Here is a 25,779-nt window from a genome sequence, read left to right as displayed (position 1 = left end):
TCTGTAAGGCCATGTGCACACGTTCAGTATTTTTCGCGTTTTTTTCGCATTTTTTCGCTATAAAAACGTGATAAAAAAGCGAAAAAACGCTTACATATGCCTCCCATTATTTTCAGTGTATTCCGCATTTTTTGTGCAAATGTAGCCTTTTTTCCGCGAAAAAATCGCATCGCGGAAAAAAAAGCAACATGTTCATTAAAATGCGGAATTGCAGGGGATTCCGCACACCTGGGAGTCCATTGATCTGCTTACTTCCCGCACGGGGCTGTGCACACCATGCGGGAAGTAAGCAGATTATGTGCGGTTGGTACCCAGGGTGGAGGAGAGGAGACTCTCCTCCACGGACTGGGCACCATATAATTGGTCAAAAAAAAAGAATTAAAATAAAAAATAGTCATATACTCACCTTCGATGTCTTCCCGCCTCTCCACTGCACGCTGTCGCTTCGGTTCCTGTAGCTGGTGTGCGGTGAAGGACCTGCCGATGACGTCGCCGTCTTGTGATTGGTCGAGACCGGTCATGTGACCGCTCACGTGACCGCAACGTCATGGAAGGTCCTGCGCGCACACACCATCTATACGGAACGGACGTCGGTGAGATCAGCTGTCTGCGGGTGAGTAAAAATAATAAAAAAAATAAAAAAAATGCTTATAAACATTCTATCTTTTACTATAGATGCTGCAAAAGCAGCATCTATAGTAAAAAGTTGGTCACACTTGTCAAACGCTATGTTTGACAAGTGTGACCAACCTGTCAGTCAGTTTTCCAAGTGATGCTACAGATCGCTTGGAAAACTTTAGCATTCTGCAAGCTAATTCCGCTTGCAGAATGCTAAAAAAAAGGAAAAAAAAACGCAAAAAAAAAAATGCGGATTTCTTGCAGAAAATTTCCGGTTTTCTTCAGGAAATTTCTGCAAGAAATCCGGACATGTGCACATACCCTAATGGTGTAGCTAAGCCCCCGATGTATCCCGAAAGATAAGAAAAACAGGTTATATTATACTCACCCAGGGGCGGTCCCGATGCGGTCCGTTCCGATCGGCGTCGCGGTCCGGGGCCTCCCATCTTTATACGATGACGCCCTCTTCTTCTTTTCCTGCCGCGGCTCCTGCGCAGGCGTACTGTGTCTGCCCTGTTCAGGGCAGAGCAAAGTACTGCAGTGCACAGGCACCGGGCCTCTCTGACCTTTCTACAGAATGCTGTAGATAAGCCCCTGATGCCAGTGGCCTTAGTTTATAGGCCAATTTTGGGGTGACAGATTCAGTTTAAAGGCCAGATGTTTAGCAGTGTATGCATTTCTATTTGTATGAATAAGTACCATATTTTGCAGATTATAAAAAAGACAAAAAACATAAAATGCACCCCAAATTTGGGGTTAAAAACTATTTTAAAAAAATAAATAAAATGGGGGTGTGTTTTAAAGTCTGTTTTATTGGTAGCTTACTGGGAGGGGGTGTCTGCGGTGGAGCGGGGTGACAGGAGGCAGAGTTGCTGCTTCAGGAGGCCGGCAGCAAGAGTGTTCTAATAAGAGGTTGGTGCCGGTTAGCGGCATCCCTTTTCTCAACGATTTCCCTGTGGTGGGCTTCGGGAAATGACACATCCGGTGGCGCATGCACACATTGAGCTTTCAGGACATAAGATATCGGCTTCAGAAAGCTCAATCTGCGCATGCGCCACCGGAGGCGGCCATTTTCCTGAAGCCCACCGCAGGGAAATCATTGGGAAAGAGGACTGCACTCACTGGCTTAGACCTCTTATGAGAGCCCAGGGCCCATGGCATCACCCCACTCCTGCCGCAGGCCTCCTGAAGCAGCGACCCTGCCTCCTGTGATCCAGCTCCACCGCATTTGCCCACACTTCCACCGGTAAGCTCACTTCAGATTATAAGACGCAACCCTATTTTCCTCTCAAATTTTGAGGAAAAAAAAAATTAATTCAAAGATATTCAAGATTTCACTGTCTCTTTTATGCTGTGCTATAAATCCCAAATAACACAGCCATCCTCTGCTGGGAAAGATGCAGGCCCAACTTCTGAGCCTGCATTAACAGGAGACAAGGCTATAGAACCTGAAAGCCATGTTAGCAAGTTTAGTTCTTGTAGGCTATTAAATTATTAAATGTCATGTCATAACAGCACAAGAAACATGTTAAGGAGTAATCTGGTATGAAGTCTATGAGGGCCTGGCTGACGTAAATTATGCTACCCCACATCATAATCATTGAATTAGAACTGGTGTAATGTTTTCCCATAAAGGCCTCTTTATGGTGTTGCCCAGGTGGTCTCCAAACCAATCTGGGCTATCACTGTCTACCGCTAACGCCGGCGCCCCTTCATGGTTCCCCTTTCCTCTCCATGCAGGGACGCTGGAAATCTCACGGCCTGAGCTGCGCAACATGGTCCCCGGCGTTCTCCCTGCACTTTGCGGCAGCACCTTTGCTCCTCTGCTCTTAAAAGGGGCAGCGCGCACGTGATATAATGCCCCAAGCCAATAACTGGGTGGCACCCAAGTATAAAAGGCACTCTCCCCATTAGGGTGGGGCCTGAAAAATCCCATAGTTTCCTAGTAGTTGGTAGAGTGTGCAACTGTATGTTGCAAGGTCGTCCCGTGTCCTAGTATATTGAAGTTATTACCTGAACCCTGGTTATTGTGCGGCCAGGTTCTGAACCCGATTGCCTGATCCTTGTGAGAGCAGGTCCTGAACCCAAACCCCTGGTCAGTGTGCGGCCAGTGCCTGAAACCGTTCCAAAGACCAGTTAATTCTAAACAAGTACTTCGTCTATCTGGACTTTTATAACAGTCTTTGAATCCAGCCCTGTAACTCCTTTTTTTATAGTTGTCTGATTGTTTTATTTTTTTATTTAACTTTCTTGCAGATGACAAGGACATTGAGGGAATAGGCGAGGTCGTAAGTATGGTTTAATTAAGATTTATTAAAGGAGACTGTCATTCTTTCAATTTAAGGATTTATTCTGGAAGTCTGTTTTCATACAATGTGACTATGGGGTTAGTAATGGGGGCAACTTATTGATGCCTCTCCATTACTATCCTCAGGCTTGATGTCACATGACAATACAAAGGTGACATCAACCCCCCACTTGACACCACAACAGGGCAAGTGGGAAGAGCGAGGCTAAGTGCCAGAATTGGTGCACTTTATAATGTGCCTTTTCTGGGGCGGCTGAGAGCGGATGTATCCATGGCCGGCTGTCTGCATAGCCTTTGCTGGTTATTAATTACAGGGGGACCCTACGTCTTTTTTTTTTAGGGTCCCCCATTTTAAATAGCCAGTAAAGGCTAATTATGCACCTGTGAGCTGATATTAATAGCCTGGGAAGCTCCGTGAGCATACCCCCTTCCCAGGCTATATACCTGTGTCTGCTTTACCTCTGCGAGTTACGAAAATTACGCAGGAGCCCACGCCATTTTTTGTAAAAAAAATAATCTCTTATTAAACACATGTAGAGTATGCTGCATACACACACACACTGTACTAATTGCATAGGTCACTGACAGCTGTATATCTATTTTATGTATATTTACTGTATGTAATCCATCTCTTCTATCCTGTCCGCTCCTGCAGTGATTTTACAGTACATGGCAGATGACTTGCCGGACAGATAGATAGAATATAGTTATAGAGATGTCAGTGATCTATGTGTATACATCTATTCTAACCTCTCACTGTGATTTTACTGTACGCGGCACATGAATTGCCAGCTTTTATTCATATACATGTGTATTATGAAGAATATTTCCTTTGAAAATAATGTGTAATTTACAGAGAAGTGCTCTATGTAAAAGCTCATGTTAAAATCGGATTGCAATCGGATAGCAATTGCACTGCATTCGGACATAAATCGGATGCTAGGTGAAGAATCGGATTGTACTCGTGTGACCCTCAGCAGGAAGGCTCGGATTGATTTTTTTCATACGTTTAGTGTGACTCTGGCCTAAACGCCAGTACAATATCCTTCATTTTTCTGCTACTCTTATCCTTATAAAACAGTACTAGAACATAATAGTGCAAAAAATTCCAATAAAGGAGTTCATTTTTTTTTTTTTTTTTTTTTTTATGTAAAACGTCAACCTGGTAATAAAAAACATATTTGGTATGCCTGGAATTTTAGAAACCAGTACAATGCAATAATCACATTTACAGTGATAAGTAAATGGAGTAAATAAAGGCATTTTTTCCTCATTTAACTCAACGAGAGATGATTTTTATACCTGTGTGCCCTTTTAATTGAAAACATATCAGTCGACGTCCAGATCGTTAGAAATCCACCAATCATTCAAACTGCCTAATTTTTTCAGAAGTATGCAGCTCAGAAGAAGGAAGCCCATAGATCTTGCTTTAGCATGCACTCAGGGCACATTATGGTTATAGTGGAGAGCCGAAATTTTATGTTACAAAATTATGTAAGCACTAGCTGAAGAGCCTGGCATAATAACTAACTGTGGTTAGTTATAACAAATTATGTTGATTATCCTCCATCCCATAGTCATGTTCCATAAAACCATCATACATATCCTCCATCTCATAGTCCCGTGCCCAATACCCATTATGACACACACACATAGATAGATAGATAGATAGATAGATAGATAGATAGATAGATAGATAGATAGATAGATAGATAGATAGATACACATATATACATACATATGTACAGGGGTTGGACAAAATAATGGAAACACTTAACGTTTTGGCATCATAATCTTCGAACACGTGATAAACATGCAAACCGTAACATATGATAATGCTTTGTAGTTGATTATTTGTGATATGTGTATGTAAATTAACTGTTTGTTTTTCATAATTGTAAGAACATTGATGAGAACCCGATACCAATGGCATACCTCTCGGATTTTCAAAGAGGCCAAATTGTTCGTGCTCGTATGGCAGGCGCTAGTGTAACAGAAAGTGCCCGAATGCTTGGAGTGTCAAGAGGTACTGTCTCCAAAGTAATGACTGCGTTTGAAAGAGAAGGAAAAACGTCCGCAGCAAAGCACAGGTCTGGCCGAAAGTCAAAGTTGACTGAGAGAGACAGTCGGACTCTAAAGCGAATTGTGAGAGAGGATCGTAACACCACGGCTCCGAAAACCACTGCTGAGCTCAATGAACACCTACAGAACCCAGTTTCCACAAAAACTGTTCGTCGGGAACTGCACATATCTGGATTCCACGGAGGAGCTGCAATTAGAAAACCGCTGCTCTCAATGACAAATGTTTCCAAGCGTTTAGAGTGGTGTAGAAACCTCCAGAATTGGTCCTTCGAGCAGTGGAAACATGTGATATTCTCAAACGAATAATCGTTTACCCTATTTCCGACCTCCGGTCGAGTGTAGGTTTGGAGACGGCCGAAAGAAGCATTCCATCCAGACTGCCTTCTCCCAACTGTAAAACATGGTGGAGGTTCTGTGATGATCTGGGGTGCTATTTCGTGGAGATCCCCTGGGCCAATGATATCCCTTCATGGAAGAATTCACAGCCGAGATTATTTAGGCATTTTGGGCGACCAAGTGCATCCAATGGTTCAAGCACTGTTCCCGGAGGGGAACGCCATCTTTCAGGATGATAATGCACCAATTCATACAGCTAGAATCATTAAAGCATAGCACGAGGAACATTCTAATGAAGTTGAGCATCTCATCTGGCCCCCACAATCCCAAGACCTCAACATTATTGAGCATTTATGGTCAATTTTAGTGATTCAGAGATTCAAGTTAGACGTCGATTTCCGCCGCCATCTTCGCTCAGAGAAATGGAGGGTGTTTTAACTGCAGAATGGGCTAAAATTCCTTTGGAAACAATTCACACCTTGCATGAATCCATATTTCTGAGAATTGAGGCTGTAATCGCCGCAAAAGGTGGACCTACAACAGATTAAACTAACTTTTGTAGATGTTTTCATTATTTTGCCCAGTGTGTGTGTGTGTATATATATGTGTATATATATATATATATATGTATATATATATGTGTATATATATATATATATATATATATATATATATATATATATATATATATATATATATCTCACACATATATACATATACACAGTACAGACCAACAGTTTAGACACACCTTCTCATTTAAAGATTTTTCTGTATTTTCATGACTACGAAAATAGTACATTCACACTGAAGGCATCAAAACTATGAATTACCACATGTGGAATTATATACTTAACAAAAAAGTGCGAAACAAGTGAAATTATGTCTTATATTCTAGGTTCTTCAAAGTAGCCACCTTTTGCTTTGATGACTGCTTTGCACACTCTTTGCATTGTCTTGATGAGCTTCAAGAGGTAGTCACCGGGAATGGTCTTCCAACAATCTTGAATGAGTTCCCAGAGATGCTTAGCACTTGTTGGCCCTTTTGCCTTCACACTGCGACCCTGCTCACCCCAAACTATCTCGATTGGGTTCAGGTCTGGTGACTGTGGAGGCCAGATCATCTGGGGTAGCACCCCATCACTCTCCTTCTTGGTCAAATAGCCCTTACACAGCCTGGAGGTGTGTTTGGGGTCATTGTCCTGTTGAAAAATAAATGATGGTCCAACTAAACGCAAACCGGATGCAATAGCATGCCGCTGCAAGATGCTGTGGTAGCCATACTGGTTCAGTATGCTTTCAATTTTGAATAAATCCCCAACAGTGTCACCAGCAAAGCACCCCCACACCATCACACCTCCTCCTCCATGCTTCATGGTGGGAAACAGGCATGTAGAGTCCATCCGTTCACTTTTTCTGTGTCGCACAAAAACACGGTGATTGGAACCAAAGATCTCAAATTTGGACTCATCAGACCAAAGCACAGATTTCCACTGGTCTGATGTCCATTCCTTGTGTTCTTTAGCCCAAACAAGTCTCTTCTGCTTGTTGCCTGTCCTTAACAGTGGTTTCCTAGCAGATATTTTAAGGCCTGCTGCACAAAGTCTCCTCTTAACAGTTGTTGTAGAGATGCATCTGCTGCTAGAACTCTGTGTGGCATTGACCTGGTCTCTAATCTTAGCTGCTGTTAACCTGCAATTACTGAGGCTGGTGACTCGGATAAACTTATCCTCAGAAGCAGAGGTGACTCTTGGTCTTCCTTTCGTGGGGCGGTCCTCATGTGAGCCAGTTTCTTTATAATGCTTTATGGTTTTGCCACTGCACTTGGGGAAACTTTCAAAGTTCCAATTCTTCGGACTAACTGACCTTCATTTCTTAAAGTAATGATGGCCACTCGTTTTTCTTTACTTAGCTGCTTTTTTCTTGCCATAATATAAAATTCTAACAATATTCAGTAGGGCTATTAGCTGTGTATCCACCAGACTTCTGCACCACAAAACTGATGGTCCCAACCCCTTTTATAAAGCAAGAAATCCCACTTCTTAAACCTGACAGGGCACACCTGTGAAGTGAAAACAATTCCCAGTAACTAACTCTTGAAGCTCATTAAGAGAATGCCAAGAGTGTGCAAAGCAGACTTCAAAGCAAAAGGTGGCTACTTTGGAATATAAGACATAATTTCAGTTGTTTCACACTTTTTTGTTAAGTATATAATTCCACATGTGTTAATTCATAGTTTTGATGCCCTTCAGTGTGAATTTACAGTTTTCATAGTCATGAAAATATAGAAAAATCTTTAAATGAGAAGGTATGTCCAAACTTTTGGTCTGGGGTGTGTGTGTGTGTGTGTGTGTGTGTGTGTGTGTGTGTGTGTGTGTGTGTGTGTGTGTGTGTGTGTGTGTGTGTGTGTGTGTGTGTGTGTGTGTATACACACAGTATGCAGAATTATTAGGCAAGTTGTATTTTGATCACATGACACTTTTTATACATGTTGTCCTAACTCCAAGCTGTTCAGGCTTGAGAGCCAACTACCAATTAAGTAAATCAGGTGATGTGCATCTCTGTAACGAGGAGAGGTGTTGTCTAATGATATCAAAGTTGAAGTTGAGCTAAGCCCACTGGCATCAGGGGCTTATCTACAGCATTCTGGAATGCTGTAGATAAGCCCCCGATGGAACCTGAAAGATGAAAAAATAGAATTAGACTCACCGGTAATTCGGTTTCTAGGAACCTTCCATGACAGCATAGGAGGACGTCTCCATTCCCTAATGGGGGACAGGAAGCACGAGAGGTTAAAAGCCACCCCTCCCTCCAAATCGCCAGTGACTTACAACAGATACCATAAAACTAGCTACCTTAATGAACCCAGGATAAATCCAAGGAAAGGGAGGGAATTAGTGCCGTCGTGGAAGGTTCCTAGAAACCGAATTACGGGTAAGTCTAATTCTATTTTCTCTAGTCACCTTCCACGACCGCATCGGGGGAGTACCAACCAATTCTGCACTGGGGGGGGGGGGGGGGGGGACAATAGCCTGGAGAACTTTCCGGCCAAGGACTGGATCCCTATTGGACATTAAGTCCAATCTGTAGTGTTTGGTAAAGGTATGTGGTGAAGACCATGAAGATCAAGTTGCAGCCCTGCAGATCTGCTCGATGGAAGCGCCTGCTCTTTCTGCCCATGACACTGAAGTAGACCTTGTAGAATGGGCCTTGACCTTGATTGGAGGAATCAAGTTCTGGGCCAGATAGGTTTCATGTATGGCTCTTTTGATCCAACTAGAAATAGTACTTTTTGCCACTTTCCTTCCTTTATTCTGACCTGACAGATGGACAAACAGGTTTTGATCAATTCTGAAATAATTAGTTTAAGACAGTATAGAATAGTCCTTCTAACATCGAGAGAATGGAACTCTTCTTTTGGGTTTGCCGGGTTCTGGCAGAAGGAAGGAAGAATAACGTTCTGAGAACGATGAAAATCAGACACCACCTTCGGCAGAAAAGATGGATCAAGCTGGAGAATTATAGAGTCATCTGTTATTATCAAGTAGGGTTCTCTAACCGATAAGGTTTGCAGCTGTCCCACACGTCTTGAGGTGGTAATCGCTACCAGGAAGGCGGCCTTGTATGACATGTGTTGAGGAGAACAGGAAGTTAAAGGCTCAAATGGTGCTTGTGCGAGCCCCCTGAGGACTAGATTCAAGTCCCATGAGGGTATCATGGGTTGTTTCCTAGGCTGCTATCTTACAGCTGATACCATGAATCTTCTGATCCAATGGTGATTGGCCAGATCCTGGTCACAAACAGCACTGATAGCGGAAACTTGAACGTTTACAGTGCTGAGTCTAAGGCCCAACTCTAACCCACGCTGGAGGAAGTCCAATATTTGAGATATGTTCGGATGGAGGGGATCTGGTTTATTAGGTAGACAGAAAGTCGAGAAAGTCTTCCACACTTTAGCATGAATTGCATTAGTGACAGGCTTCCTGGATTTTTGCAAAGCAGAGATTACAGCATCCGACAGCCCTCTAGCACTTAGAACCTGGGCCTCAGTAACCAGGCCGCTAAGTTCAATCTTTGGGGATTCTGGTGCTGGAAGGGTCCCTGGAGGAGAAGATCGGCATCTACCGGTAGGTGAACCAGACCGTCTATCTGTAGTTCGATGATGATATTGTACTAGCTTCACTTTGGCCATACTGGAGCAACTAGGATGGTTGGCACCTGTTCCTCTCGGATCTTTCAGAGGGTTTTTGCCAGTATTGGGATTGGCGGGAAGGCGTAGGCCAATCGGAAGTTCCATGCCTGGACCAGAGCGTCCACTCCTTTAAAACTGTCCCTGGGGTTCAGGGAAAAAAGGCTCTGACCTGTGAATTTTGGTCTGAGGCAAATAAATCTACCTGTGGTAGACCCCATCTGTCTACCAACATCCTGAAGATTCTTCTGTTCAGGCTCCATACTCCTGGCTCAATGTCCTGGCGACTCAGGAAATCCGATTGCAGGTTGGAAGACCCCTTCAAGTGGAGGGCTGTGAGAGAGAAGGTGTTTTTCTGCCCAACAGAATATTCGTTTTGAGATGTTTTTAAAACTGTTGAACTTTGAGCTCCCCTGATGTCGGAGGTGAGCAACAGCTGTCGTGTTGTCTGAGTAAATTTTTACGTGATTCCTCGATATTAGGCCGCTTGCGTCTAGGAGGGCCTCCTCCACTGCTTTCAACTCCCTGAAATTGCAGGATCTGGCGCTTGTTGCTTGATTCCAGCATCCCTGGAATGGAGTATGCGAGATTACTGCCCCCCAGCCCCTCTTGCTGGTGTCGGCTGTAATCGTTACAAGGGGGGGGGGATTGTGACCAGTTCACACCCCTGCGGATATTTTGGGGGTTCAACCACCACACTAGAGATGCTTTTACGCACCCTGGAGTATGTACTCCTTTGTTCAGGGAACCCGGATTTCCGTCCCAGTTTGCGAGCATGTGAGCTTGAAGGGTTCTGGAATGGGCCTGAGCCCAGGCAACCGACTAAATAGATGCAGTCATAGAGCCTAGAACCAACTTCCGTAAAGTCAGAGATCTGTCCTCTCTGAGATCTACAATCTTCTCTATTAACACTCGACGATGATCTTCCGGGAGAAACGATTTCTGTTTTACCGAGTGCAACAGAACCCCCAGAAACCTCCTTGATTGGGAAGGTTGTAGCTGGGACTTCCTCAGATTTGGGAGCCACCCCAAGGTTTTGAGAATGTAAAGGGTCTTTAAGACATGACTGTTGAGGATCTGAGCCGAGGGGGCTATAAGCAGCAGATCGTCCAGGTATGGGACAATACAGACTCCCTGACTCCGGATGTGAGACACGGCCTCCGCCATTATCCTGGAGAATACCCTCGGCGCTGAAGAAATGCCGAAAGGGAGTACGTTGAACTGAAAATGATTCACTTGTTGGTTGAACTGTATTGCAAACCTGAGATACTTTCTGTGCCGGGGATGGATTGGCACATGAAAGTAGGCGTCCTTTAGGTCGATGGTTGCCATGAAATAATTTTGTCCTATCAGGGGGATAGCAGACTTCACCGATTCCATCTTGAAACGGCGGTATAGGATATGACGGTTGAGATCTTTTAGGTTTATTATGACTCGCGCCTAGCCTGATATTTTTTTTTTTACCAGGAAGAGACGAGAATAGTGGCCCGAATCCCATTCTTTGGGGGTACTGGGGAGATCGTGTTTGATTTTAGGAGATCCCCAAGGCCTGTCATCATCACTGAATGTGCTCCCTGAGGTAAAGTCACCACTCCATATTTTAAGCCAGAGGGCCCTGCGGGCGGAATTAGATTGAACCAAGGATCTTGCCGCAATTCTGATAGACTCCATAGATGCGTCCGCTAAGAAAGCTGAGGCTTTTTGGAGCATGGGAAGAGAGTCCAATAGTTCCCCTCTGGAGGTACCCTGAGCAATGTGCTTTTCTAGATTGTCCATCCAACGAGACCGGGCTCTGGCAACACAGGTGGCAGCAATATTAGATTTTAACCCCGAGGTGGAGGTTTCCCATGACTTTTTTAACAAGCTTTCCATGTTTCTGTCTAGCGTATCTCTCAATTGTGAGGAGTCCTCAAAGGGGAGAGAGGTTTTCTTTGCTACCCTCGCCACCTGAATGTCCACTTTAGGTATGTCCCATGAAGGGGAACCTGCCTCTAAGGGAAACCTGTGTTTCATTTCAGAAGGGGTGGATAAGCGTTTCTCGGGGAGCTCACACTCCTGAGAAATTAAATCCAGGACATTTTTATGTACCGGAAACCCTATTTGTCTTTCTGACTTCAATCCTCCAAACATTTCGTCCTGTATAGATTGTGTGATAGATTCCTCATGTAACCCCATCGTGTTACATACAGCCATAACCAACTCTTCAGTATAATCAGAGGAGAAAAAATATTTTCTTGCTCCCGTAAATTTGGAGACGAAGATTCACCCCATTTTTCAGAAGAGGATGAAAAAGAGTGATCGGATTCGGAGGCCGAATCCTCAAATTGTATTTTTCTTTTTTAGAAGGACCTTGAAGCTGTGGAGGAGGAGGAGGATTCAAGGCAGCTAGAGAAGTTTGTACTTCATGCTTGCCTAGGGCCCGGATTTCGTCAAGAAGGTAAGGCTGTTCAGCTCTGACAACTTTACTCGTGCACCCCTGACACAGCTTCTACTCCCATAGAGAGGGAAGCTTTACATTGCAGATTGCACATTTAGATGTCTTTTTGTGCCGGGATTTTCTGGGCAGACTTGTCTCCCTGCAAAGAGAGGGAGAGTAGTGTAAGGATCAGAAGAGCCCCACAAATCCTAGCCTCGGACCCACCCCGCAACGGACTTACTGGAGAAGGGGTAGCGCTGGGATCTGCAGATGCAGGGCAGGAAACACCATCCATTATGACAGTGATCAGTCTTACCTGGAGGTGTATACAGGCTGGTTTATATAAAAATAAATCCAGCCCCCAGCGCAGGTTAATCATGTTCCCCTCCTCCTCCCCGGGTCCTGGAGCAGGCCTCCATGAGGAAAGGCGTGCTCTGTAGTGTCGGTAGTCCTGGGGGCACTAGAAGGCCGGAAGTCGATGCGCTACAGCATGCGTTCCAGCAGAGAGCGCAGGACCGGAAGTGACGCGTGCGCACAATGACGTCACTTCCGGGATGCCAAACAGGAGAGGAGGATGAAGCGGTGAGCTCATGGAGGCCACTGCCGGGGATCACTGGCCTGCTTTACCTCCGCAGAGGCGCAGGTGGGCCAGGAAGGTCCCGAGTTCGGGGGAGACGGGAGCAGTATAAAGAGGAAGAAGGCAGAACCCTGACCACAACTGCCCGACAGAGAAAATACAGGTATACCGCAGTCGCCAGCCACGCAACATACCAGAACCTCTCCATGCCCCATGGGGGACAGGAAAGACACTGGCGATTTAGAGGGAGGAGGGGCTTTTAACCGCTCGTGCTTCCTGTCCCCCATTAGTGAATGGAGACATCCTCCTATGCTGTCATGGAAGGTGACTAGAGAAAAAGAGGTTAGATTATACTCACCCAGGGGCAGTCCCGCTGCGGTGGGTATCACGGTCCGGAATGCTGTAGATAACCCCCTGATGCCGGTGGGCTTAGCTCAACTTCCATTTTGGGGATGACAGGTTCCCTTTAATTATTAGGCAATGTCTTGCAGAGGGATGCAGCAGTCTTTAAATTGCCAAACTTTTGAAGCGTGATCACCGAACAATCAAGCGTTTCATGGCAAATAGCCAACAGGGTCGCAAGAAGTGTGTTTGGCAAAAAAGGCGCAAAATAACTGCCCATGAATTGAGGAAAATCAAACGTGAAGCTGCCAAGATGCCATTTGCCACCAGTTTTGCCATATTTCAGAGCTGCAACGTTCCTGGAGTAACAAAAAGCACAAGGTGTGCGATACTCGGGGTCATAGCCAAGGTAAGGAAGGGTGAAAAACGACCACCTTTGAACAAGAAACATAAGACAAAATGTCAAGACTGGGCCAAGAAATATCTTAAGACTGACTTTTCAAAGGTTTTATGGACTGATGAAATGAGAGTGACTCTTGATGGGCCAGAGGCTGGATAAGTAAAGGGCAGAGCTCCAGTCCGAATTAGACGCCAGCAAGGTGGAGGTGAGGTACTGGTATGGTCTGACATCAAAGATGAACTTGTGGGACCTTTTCAGGTTGAGGATGGAGTGAAGCTCAAATCCCAGACCTACTGCCAGTTTCTGGAAGACCACTTCTTCAAGCAGTGGTACAGGAAAAAGTTGGTATTGTTCAAGAACATCATTTTCATGCAGGACAATGCTCCATCACATGCCTCCAACTACTCCACAGCATGGCTGGCCAGTAAAGGTCTCAAAGAAGAAAAAATAATGACATGGTCCCCTTGTTCACCTGATCTGAACCTCATAGAGAACCTGTGGTCCCTCATAAAATGTGAGATCTATAGGGAGGGAAAACAGTACACCTCTCGGAATAGTGTCTTGGAGGCTGTGGTGGCTGCTACACGCAATGTTGATCGTAAACAGATCAAGCAACTGAAAGAATCTATGGATGGAAGTCTGTTGAGTGTTATCAAAAAAAGGTGGATATATTGGTCACTAATTTTGGGGGTTTTGTTTTCGCCTGTCAGAAATGTTTATTTCTAAATTTTGTGCAGTTAGCATACACAAACATTATATACAATAGAATACAATATCTTTAATAAAGTACCAATCCAGATATCACATGAGACACTTTTTTTTTTCCCTATTTTAAGGAAGTGCAACCCCCACGTGAAATAGGGAGGGAACTAAGGGTGCTGTCATGGGCCTCCGAAAAATGCTGCTACCGGTAAGTAGCTTAATGCTTTATTCGGACTCCCATGACAGCACCACAAGAGATTTACAGAGATGTAAGTAACCTTAGGGAGGGACTATAGCCTGCAGCACCCTTAACCCGAAGGTGAGATCTGAAGAGAACCCCAAGTCCAACCGATAGTGTTTGAAAAAGGTGGAAGGGGATGACCATGTGGCCACCTTACATATCTGGTCGATTGACACTCCAGACCTTTCCGCCCAGGATGAAGCCATGGCTCGGGTGGAATGCACCCTCAGATTCTGCGGAGCCGAACCCCCACCTGCTGTGTAAGCCAGAGAGATAGCCTCCCTAATCCATTTAGCTAGTGTGTATTTTGACGCTCTATCCCCCTTCCTAGGACTTGGAAGGATAAAGGTACCGTTACACTAAACGACTTGCCAACGATCACGACCAGCGATACGACCTGGCCGTGATCGTTGGTAAGTCGTTGGTAAGTCGTTGTGTGGTCACTGGGGAGCTGTCACACAGACAGCTCTCTCCAGCGACCAACGATCAGGGGAACGACTTCGCCATCGTTGAAACTGTCTTCAACGATGCCGAAGTCCCCCTGCAGCACCCGGGTAACCAGGGTAAACATTGGGTTACTAAGTGCAGGGCTGCGCTTAGTAACCCGATATTTACCCTGGTTACCATTGTAAGAGTTATTAAAAAAAAAAAAAAAAAAAAACCAGTACATACTCACATTCTGATGTCTGTCACGTCCCCCGGCGTCCACAGGGTTACACGCTGCTGCTCAGAGCTTCCTGCACTGACTGTCAGCGCCGGCAGTAAAGCAGAGCACAGCGGTGACGTCACCGCTGTGCTCTGCTTTACGGCCGGGCCTGACACAGTCAGTGCAGGAAGCTCTCGGCAGCAGCGCGTAACCCTGTGGACGCCGGGGGACGTGACAGATATCAGAATGTGAGTATGTACTGTTTTTTTTTTACTTTTACAATGGTAACCAGGGTAAATATCGGGTTACTAAGCGCGGCCCTGCGCTTAGTAACCCGATATTTACCCTGGTTACAAGTGAACACATCGCTGGATCGGCGTCACACACGCCGATCCAGCGATAACAGCGGGTGATCAGCGACGAAATAAAGTTCTGGACTTCTAGCTCCAACCAGCGCTATCACAGCGGGATCCAGATCGCTGCTGTGTGTCAAACATAACGAGATCGCTATCCAGGACGCTGCAACGTCACGAATCGTCATCGTTCTCGCTGCAAAGTCGCTTAGTGCGAAGGTACCTTTAGAATAGTGCATTATCTTTCTTCCAGTCATTAGTAACTGAAATATATTGTAAAAGGCATCTCCTGACATCTAATGTATGGAGTTCATTCTCTTTAGGGTTAAAAGGATTAGGGATAAAAGAAGGTAGAACTATCTCCTGTGACCTGTGAAATTGCGATGCTACCTTTGGTAAGTAAGCTGGGTCTGGCCTGAGGATAACTCTATCCTGTAAGAATTCCGTATACGGGGAAAGTCTGGAAAGCGCCTGGATGTCTCCTATTCGGCGAGCCGATGTTATAGCTATCAGAAAATCTGTTTTGAGAGATAACATTTTGATTGAGGCTTCAAGTTAAGGTACCTTCACACTAAAGGTACCTTCACAAGAAACGACTTTGTAACGATATCGCTAGCGATCCGTGACGTTGCAGCGTCCTCGCTAGCGATATCGTTTAGTTTGACACGCAGCAGCGATCAGGATCCTGCTGTGATGTCGCTGAATAAAGTCCAGAACTTTATTTGGTCGTCCGATCGCCGTGTATCGTTGTGTTTGAAAGCAAAAGCAACGATACCAGCGATGTTTTACACTGGTAACCAGGGTAAACATCGGGTTACCAAGCGCAGGGCCGCGCTTAGTAACCCAATGTTTACCCTGGTTACCAGCGTAAAAGTAAAAAAAACAAACAGTACATGCTCACCTGCGCGTCCCCCAGCGTCTGCTTCCTGACACTTACTGAGCGCCGGCCCTAAAGTGAAAGTGAAAGCACAGCTGTGACGTCACCGCTGTGCTGTTAGGGCCGGAGCTCAGTCAGTGTCAGGAAGCAGACGCTGGGGGACGCGCAGGTGAGCATGTACTGTTTGTTTTTTTAACTTTTACGCTGGTAACCAGGGTAAACATCGGGTTACTAAGCGCGGCCCTGCGCTTAGCAACCCGATGTTTACCCTGGTTACCCGGGGACCTCGGCATCGTTGGTCGCTGGAGAGCGGTCTGTGTGACAGCTCCCCAGCGATCAAACAGCGACGCTGCAGCGATCGGCATCGTTGTCGCTATCGCTGCAGCGTCGCTTCGTGTGAAGGTACCTTAAGCGACTTTGCAGCGAGAACGACGACGATCCGTGACGTTGCAGCGTCCTGGATAGCGATCTAGTTGTGTTTGACACGCAGCAGCGATCTGGATCCCGCTGTTATATCGCTGGTCGGAGCTAGAAGTCCAGAACTTTATTTCGTCGCTTTATCACCCGCTGTCATCGCTGTATCGGCGTGTGTGACGCCGATACAGCGATGTGTTCACTTGTAACCAGGGTAAACATTGGGTTACTAAGTGCAGGGCCGCGCTTAGTAACTCGATATTTACCCTGGTTACCATTGTAAAAGTAAAAAAAAAAAAACACTACATACTCACCTTCTGATGTCTGTCACGTCCCCCGGCGTCCACAGGGTTACGCGCTGCTGCTCAGAGCTTCCTGCACTGACTGTCAGCACCGGCCGTAAAGCAGAGCACAGCAGTGACGTCACCGCTGTTACTGCCGGCGCTTACACATTCAGTGCAGGAAGTTCTCGGCAGCAGCGCGTAACCCTGTGGACGCCGGGGGACGTGACAGACATCAGAAGGTGAGTATGTAGTGTTTTTTTTTTACTTTTACAATGGTAACCAGGGTAAATATCGGGTTACTAAGCGCGGCCCTGCACTTAGTAACCCAATATTTACCCTGGTTACCCGGGTGCTGCAGGGGGACTTCGGCATCGTTGAAGACAATTTCAATGATGCCGAAGTCGTTCCCCTGATCGTTGGTCGCTGGAGAGAGCTGTCTGTGTGACAGCTCCCCAGCGACCTAAACAGCGACGCTGCAGCGATCGGCTCGTTGTCTATATCGCTGCAGCATCGCTGAGTGTGACGGTACCTTAAGGGCTCAAAGGGGTCTTTTGTTAGAGAAGAAAGGACTAGATTTAAGTCCCACGGTACCATTTTATTTTTATGTAACGGTCTAGCTCTACCGACTGCCTTAATGAATCTCGACACCCAATAATTATTGGCAATATTACACGAGAACAGGGCACCAAGTGCTGACACCTGTACTCAGTGTGCTTGTAGAGAGATTTAACTCTAAACCCCTCTGTAGAAATTCTAATATTTGGCGTATCGGTACCCCTTCTTTGATGTTAAAATCTGAGAAAGTCAGGAACTTTCTCCAGGTTCTAGAGTAGATTTTTGTTGTTATCCGCTTTCTACTTTTTAAAAAGGTATCTACCAAATTTGGGGAGAAGCCTTTATCTTTTAATAATGGCCGCTCAAACTCCAACCATTACATGGCGTCCCTTCACTTGTGGATGGAATACCGGCCCCTGGAAAAGTAATTTCGGAATGTCTGGTAGCACCCAGGTATCGCCTACCGACATTGTCCTGAGCCATGCGAACCAGGTTCTCCTGGGCCAGAAAGGAGCAATCAGAATGACCTTTGCACGATCTTCTCTGATTTTCAATGGTGGGAAGGCGTAAGCCAGAGTAAAATCCCATTTTATGAGGAATGCATCCACTGCCAGCGGATTTTCCCTGGGATTCAAATAACAAAAGTTTTTTACTTGTTTGTTGTCTCTTGTAGCAAATAGGTCCACCACTGGCCGACCCCATCGGCGGACAATCTGATTGAAGACTTCTCCATTTAGAGACCATTCCCCTTGTCTTAGTATATTGCGGCTGAGAAAGTCCGCTTTTATATTTTCCTTCCCTTTAATATGGAGAGCAGTCAAAGATTGAAAATTCATTTCTGCCATCTGGAACAGGCGATCTGTGACCTGCATCAAGAGTCTCGGAACGTGTTCCACCTTGATGATTTATAGAGGCGACTACCACCTGGTTGTCCGAGAGGATCCTGATGTGGTGTGTTATGATCTGGTGGTTTAGGAGCAACATGGGACGTGCTCTGGAGGAGGTGGTACCTGTACTGACCACAGTTCCTGAGCTAAACAACACTAGAAGTAGCCGTGGGATGTTCCTGTCACTCCCTAGACACCTCGTCACAGCCGGAGGACTAACTACCCCTAAAGATAGAAACAGGAAAGCTATCTTGCCTCAGAGAAAATCCCCAAAGGATAGGACAGCCCCCCACAAATATTGACTGAGTGGAGAGGGAAATGACATATGCAGAATGAAACCAAGATGTAGCAAAGGAGGCCAGTCTAGCTAGATAAATAGAACAGGAAAGAATACTGTGCGGTCAGTATTAAAAACTAGAAAAATCCACCACAGAGTTTACAAAAATCTCCACACCCGACTAAAGGTGTGGAGGGTAAATCTGCTTCCCAGAGCTTCCAGCTTAACTGAATAAATCCTGTTGTGAATTCTGTTCTCGAACTCCCTCCTGTGGTTATGAATGGTACTTCGGCGAGTTCTGTCCATGGACTCCCTCTGGTGGCTGTGAGTGGAGCTGCTGGTTGAGGTTCCTTCCCCAGCTGATCTCGTTTAAGCCTTGGCTGGCTGCTCTATTTAACTCCAGTCAGATCGTTACCTGATGCCAGCTGTCAATGTCCTAGTACTGGTTCAGTTCTCTTGGATCTTTCAGATGACCTGTCTACTTCAGCAAAAGCTAAGTCCCTGCTAGCTTATTTGTTACCATTGTGTTTTTGTCCAGCTTGCTATTATGATTTTGTCTTGTTAGCTGGAAGCTCTGGGATGCAGAGTGGCACCACCGTGCCGTGAGTCGGTGTGGTGCTCTCTTTTGCACACTCTGCGTGGTTTTTGTTAAGTTTTTTATGCTGACCGCAAAGATAACTAAATAGACTGAGGATAGAAAAGGTAAGTCTGGCCTTGTTTGCTGAAACCTATTTCATTCCTGTGTTTGTGACTTCCATCTTAACTCACAGTCAATATATGTGAGGGGCTGCCTATTTCTTTGGGGAATTTCTCTGAGGCAAGTTAGGCTGTATTTTCTATCTTTAGGGGTAGTTAGCTCTTACGCTGTGAAGAGGCGTCTAGGCAGAGTCAGGAACGCTCCACGGCTATTTCTAGTTGTTGTGATAGGATTAGGGGTTGCGGTCAGCAGAGCTCCCACTTCCCAGAGCTCGCCCTGTATTACTAGTTTGCTCATCTGCTCATTTCTAGTGCTCCTAACCACCAGTTCAATCATAACAAAATCCATACTGACAAGCTGGACTAGAAACATAGAAAATGCAGAAAGATTAAGTCCACAACAAGTGGACTGCAAAAGAACAAAGCAAGGACTTATCTTTGCTGAACTGGTCAGAATATCAGGGAAATCCAAGCAGAGATGTGACTCCAACCAGGCTGAAGGATAGAACCAGGCTAAATAGCCGAGCCAGAAAGACAATCAGTGGGAGCAGCTGCTGACTACTAAATCCAAGGAGCAGCAGTACCACTTAAAACCACCGGAGGGAGCCCAAGAGCAGAACTCGCAAAAGTGACACTTACAACCACCGGAGGGAGCCCAAGAGCGGAATTCACAACAGTGGTGGCCCTGCAGATACTTGAGGAGTTTTTTAAATGCCAACTCAATCACCAATAATTCCCTCTGATTGGATGAAGACATTGTGTATGGTTCCTATTGTCCCTGAACCACAATGTCATCCATGTTTGCCCCCACCCCGAGGGGCTAGCATCCATAGTTATCACCCGGGATATATCTATTATCCAGGGAACCCCTGCCGATAAATTATCCCTATCCAGCCACCACTTTAGGGATTCAAGAGTTACCGGTTTCAAGGTTATTTTTTCCCCTAATACACCCCTCAAGATTTTGTCATTAATCAAAACATCTTTCTGAAGGGGTCTAGTATGAACTTGGGCCCATATCTGACCGCTGGGATGCATGATGTGAGGGACCCTAGCAAGGACATAGCTTGTCGAAGGGTCATAGAGGGTGTATTGATTGCCTTTAGTACCTGATGCTGAATTTGATCTAATTTATTTACTGGGAGACGACACTGTTGTGTAGTTGAATCCAATAATAACCCTAAAAACTTTTGAATTTTAAGGGGCTGCAATCGGAATTTCTCATAATTAATTATCCAGCCCAGGTGTTCTAATTTAACTCTAGTTACCTCTAATTGTGACAAACAATGCTCCATTGAGTTGCCTGCTATGAGGAAATCATCAAGGTAGGGAACAATAAGAATATTAGAGTCCCATAAATGTGCCATAACATCCACAATTATTTTTGTAAATACGCTAGGGGCAGAAGTTATACCGAAGGGAAGTGATATGCACTGAAAATGGTGACCTACTCCCCCCATTAATACTGCTACCCTTAGGAATTGATGGAAAGCTTCATGAATGGGCACATGATAATAGGCATCTTTTAAATCCACTACTACCATGAAACAATTTTTGAACAGCATCTTTATTGTCGAGTTGATAGATTCCATCTTAAAGGTATGTTTAACCAGGTAACTATTAAGATTTTTTAAGATTTATAATGGTCCTATAAGTCTTATCAGACTTCTGAATAAGAAACGGGATAATAAAATCCCTTTCCTCTATCAGACTTTGGAACCTGTATAAAGGATATTTTTGGAACAAAGAGACCACACCTCTTCTAAAGCTGATTGTTCCAGGGGAGAAGAGCGTAAAGGAGTCAATTTAAAATTATCCCGTGGGGTACGGATAAGCTCAAGTGTGAGACCCTGAGATATAGTGTTTTGTACCCAAACACTATTGCATTTCTATTCAGAATGGTCAGAGATCACAAATAGTCTACCCCCCACCGGGATTCCTACTAATTTGTCTTCCTTCTTTCTCTCCTTTGAGGAACGATGGAACATATATCCTGTACCTCTTCTACGTCTATCATCCCATCTAGACCGATCTCTAATGGGCGAAAAGGCAGGCTTCCTTCCCCGACCAAATCTCTTTTCGTTGAAGGGACGACGATAGGACCCAAATAGATTAGGAAACTTCTTTTTGTCGTCTCCTGCTTTCTCTAGGAGTTCGTCCAAGGTGGGACTGAATAAATATTCTTCTTTACACGGAATGGCACAAAGCTTTGATCTCGTTTGTATATCACCTGGCCAGCATTTTAACCACAGGGCTCTCCTAGCCACATTAGAGAGTCCTGCTGCTCTAGCCACCATTTTAAGAGTCATTGGAAGCGTCCGACAAGAAGGCAGCCACCTCCTAAATCACCGGTAAAGCAGTTAGAATAGAATCCCTAGAAGCTCCCTCTTTCAACTGGGTCTCCAACTGGTCCAGCCAAACCATCATTGATCTGGCTGTACAGGTTGAAGCCACCGCAGGTCTTAAGGAACAGGCCGCCATTTCCCAGGTACCCTTTAGAAAAAAAGTGTCCGCCTTCCTGTCAAGGGGGTCCTTAAAGGTTCCCATATCCTCAAAGGGAAGAGAGGGCCGTTTCGCCACTTTGGCTATTGCCGCATCTAATTTAGGGGCTTTTTCCCCAATTGATGACTGCTGGGTCATCAAAGGGATACCTGCGTTTTTGTGTTGGTGGTAAGGAACCTTTTTTCTCAGGTTTCTTCCACTCCCTATTAGTAAGTTCTTGAATTTTTTCTTTTAGCGGAAAAACTCTACGCTTCTTTTGCTCCAATCCACTAAACATAATCTCCTTCTTGGATAGTTGGGGTTTGGGTTCTGTTATGCCCATTGTTGCTCGGACCGCTTTAACTAACTTCTCTATCCTCTCAAGGGGTAGACAAAAGCGAGCGGTGTCTTCATCCGAGGAAGAGAACGATGCAGCTGAACCGTAGGAATCTTCATCCTTATCCACTGAAGAATCGGAGAACAATGGAGCTTTATATTTAGAGCTTCCTGCTTGAGATAGGCACCTTATGGATTGTTTAACTTCCATCCTGACCATCTCTTTCAGGCTTGCGGCCATAGTAACGGATTCTTCCGCTACCAGAGGGGGCAAGTAAGGCAATCTAGTCTATGTAGATATAATGCTCTCACCCCCTCCCCCTTCCTGAGACCTCACTGTCTGCTGGATACAGGGCACATTCTCTGTGTTTCGCCTTACTGATGCATTTCTTCCCCTACAACAAAACATATGAGGGGAATCACGTCACTGGGTGAACTTTCACGAAGATCACTTACAAGCGGCTGCCTAAAGAAAGATACCGGAATATGAGGGGGATTCTTCCTGGCTGATGCTCCAGACCCCAGACTGGAGGAGCTTTTGCGGCCAGATTCACTACTCCTTCTGTCATGTTCCTTTCCTTTGGGCTTCTGAGTCACCTCTTCCAGCAGCTGAGGCTGCTGTTCATGCTCACTCTCCATCCTCACAATATGAGGCCAGAAGCAAGGAACCCAGATCTGGAGCTCTTCATATAACCTCTCCTCCGGTCAGCAGATATGCCAAGCGCTCCCCTGATTTGCTGCCTGCTTCCCCCCCACCCCCCCAGAACAGGTCGTCTTCGGGGTCTGATTGCAAGCGGCGTGCAATTGCTGGTGGGCGCCGCCATCTTGGATGCACTGCGCATGCAAGGGACCGCCGGCTCCGCCCCCGACATCACCCCGGCTCCCAGTGCTTCCTGTCGGTGCTCAGAGCAGCGTGGGATGCCCGGCTAACCCACAGCACACCGGGTGGCGCCACCAACTGCCGCCGCAGACAGAGCCCCCAGCACACCATCCCACCGGAAGGAGGAGATCCAGGGGTCATACTTACCTAGCGCTGGTCTCGGAAACAGGACACCACCGGTGACCACTCCCTGCCGAGAATGTCACCGCCGTGCAGCCCTGCCAGGACCACCGTGACATCTCCAGGAGCTTAGCACCGGCCGAGGTAGGAGACCCCCTCGCTACCTGAGTCGGCCTGGGATCCTTTTATAAATTCTGTAGGATCCAGTCCCTTTAGGAACAGGAAACCAACTGATACGTGGGAGAGGTGCCGCCCTTTTGTATCTGTGGGCTTCCTGTTCCTAAAGGGGAGGATCCCCTCTCTTGTGGTGCGGTCATGGGAGTCCGAATAAAAAAGGATTAACCTGATAGCTAAATAGCGTAGCGAGAAAAAAATCAAAGCGCCAAAATTACGGGGTTTTTTGTCACCTCGACATTGCATTAAAGTGCAATAACGGGCGATCAAAAGAATGTATCTGCACAAAAGTCGTATAATTAAAAACGTCAGAGCGGCACGTAAAAAATAAGCCCTCACCTGACCCCAGATCACAAAAAATGGAGACTCTACCGCTATCGGAAAATTGCACTTTTTTTTTTTTTAAGCAAACTTTGGAATTTTTTTTACAACTTAAATAAAAGAGAACCTAGACACGTTTGGTGTCTATGAACTCGCAATGACCTGGAGAATCATAATGGCAGGTCAGTTTTAGCATTTAGTGAACCTAGCAAAAAAAGCCAAACAAAAAACAAGTGTGGGATAGCACTTTTTTGCAAATTCATTGCACTTGGATTTTTTTTCTCGTTTTCTGTTACACGACATGGTAAAACCAATGGTATCGTTCAAAAGTACAACTCGTCCCGCAAAAAATAAGCCCTCACATGGCTATATTGAAGAAAAATTAAAAAAAGTTATGGTTCTGGAAAGAATGGAAGCAAAAAACGAAAATGAAAAAACCTCAGAGGGTTTAGGGGTTAAAAAGATGCGAGATGCCTGTAATTGACATCATAGGTAGACCACAACTAAGAGTCAAAATGAGAAAACAAATCCAGAAAATCACCTTGTCTGATTTGGAAAGATTTATTTAGCGAATTATGGTGGAAAATAAGTATTTGGTCAGCTAAAAACACGTAAGATTTCTGGCTCTCACAGACCTGTAATTTCTTCTTTAAGAGGCTCCTCTGTCCTCCACTCAATACCTGCAATAATGGCACCTGTTTGAACTTATCATCAGTATAAAAGACACCTGTCCACAAACTGTCACACTCCGAACTCCACTACAGTGAAGACCAAAGAGCTGTGGAAGGACACCAGAAACAAAATTGTAGCCCTGCATCAGGCTGGGAAGACTGAATCCGCAATAGGCAAACAGCTTGGTGTGATGAAATCAACTGTGGGAGCAATAATAAGAAAATGGAAGACATACAAGACCACTGAATATCTCTCAAACTGGGGCTCCAAGCAAGATCTCACCCCCTGGGGTCAAAATGATCACAAGAACGGTGAGCAAAAAGCCCAGAACCACACGGGGAGGGGGACCTAGTGAATGACCTGCATAGAGCTGGGACCACCATAACAAAGGCTACCATCAGTAACACAGATCCTGCAGTGCCAGTTGTGTTCCCCTGCTTAAGTCAGCACATGTCCGGGCCCACGTGAAGTTTGGTAGACAGCATTTGGATTATCCAGAAGAGAACTGGGAGAATGTCATATGGTCCGATGAAACCAAACTAGAACAGTTTGGTAGAAACAAAACTCGTCGTGTTTGGAGGAGACAGAATGCCGAGTTGCATCCAAAGAACATCATACCTACTGTGAAGCATGGCGGTGACAAAATCATGCTTTGGGGCTGTTTCTCTGCAAAGGGACCAGGACTGATCCGTACACATGAAAGAATGAATGGGGCCATGTATCATGAGATATGGAGTGCAAACCTCCTTTCATCAGCAAGGGCATTGAAGATGAAACGTGGATGGGTCTTTCAGCATGATAATGATCCCAAGCACACTGCTAGGGCAACAAAGGAGTGGCTTCGTCAGAAGCATATGAAGGTCCTGGAGTGGCCTAGCCATAGAAAACATTTGGACAGAGTTGAGAGTCTGTGTTGCCCAGAGACAGGCCCCAAAACATCACTGCTCTAGAGGAGATCTGCACGGAGGAATCGGTCAACATACCACCAACAGTGTGTGCCAACCGTGTTAAGACTCACAGAAAACGTTTGACTTCTGCATTGCCAACAAAGGATATATAACAAAATATTGAGATGTACTTTTGTTAATGACCAATTACTTATTTCCACCACAATTTGCAAAATAAATTTTACCAAATCAGACAAGGTGATTTTCTGGATTTGTTTTCTCATTGTGACTCAAATTGTGGTCTACCTCCTATGACGTCAATTACAGGCCTCTCACACCTTTTTAAGTGGGTGAACTTGCACAATTGGTGGCTGACTAAATACTTTTTTCCCCACTGTATATGTATAGAGTAGTGTGTGTATTTTGCAGCGTGTGTGTGTGTGTGTGTGTGTGTGTGTGTGTGTGTGTGTGTGTGTGTGTGTGTGTGTGTGTGTGTGTGTGTGTGTGTGTGTGTAACGTGCAGGGATACTGTAGTCTTACCTGTATGGATGCGGCTCAGTTCCCTGTGCCGCTGCGTAGCTGTACATGTGGTGTGATGTCTTTGCTCTGCTGCATGATCATCCATATGTGTGCAATTAGAAAAAACAACATTAAATATAACAGACATATACACAGTAAAAAACAATAACCAATAACCAGCCCTCTGTATAT

At 45.5% G+C, this 25,779-nt stretch overlaps 1 protein-coding gene across 6 annotated transcripts in view; it reads right to left on the bottom strand.

Annotated features, from left to right (window-relative positions):
* Positions 1 to 25,779, bottom strand: part of LOC143764767 (uncharacterized) — a 111,184-nt gene that overhangs the window by 5,941 nt on the left and 79,464 nt on the right. For 2 of the 6 annotated variants that reach the window (XM_077250709.1, XM_077250711.1), the window contains one exon: positions 25,609 to 25,677. The exons of 3 other annotated variants lie outside the window; for them this stretch is intronic. The gene's annotated coding sequence lies outside the window, so the exon portion shown is untranslated. The remainder of the gene's footprint in view (positions 1 to 25,608; positions 25,678 to 25,779) is intronic. One more of the 6 variants, XM_077250710.1, reaches the window with a different exon arrangement.

Source organism: Ranitomeya variabilis, chromosome 4, assembly GCF_051348905.1.
Source record: "Ranitomeya variabilis isolate aRanVar5 chromosome 4, aRanVar5.hap1, whole genome shotgun sequence".
NCBI classification, from domain to species: Eukaryota; Metazoa; Chordata; class Amphibia; order Anura; family Dendrobatidae; genus Ranitomeya; species Ranitomeya variabilis.
Note: the sequence above shows the minus strand (reverse complement) of the source record. Positions and strands in the feature narration are given on the sequence as shown.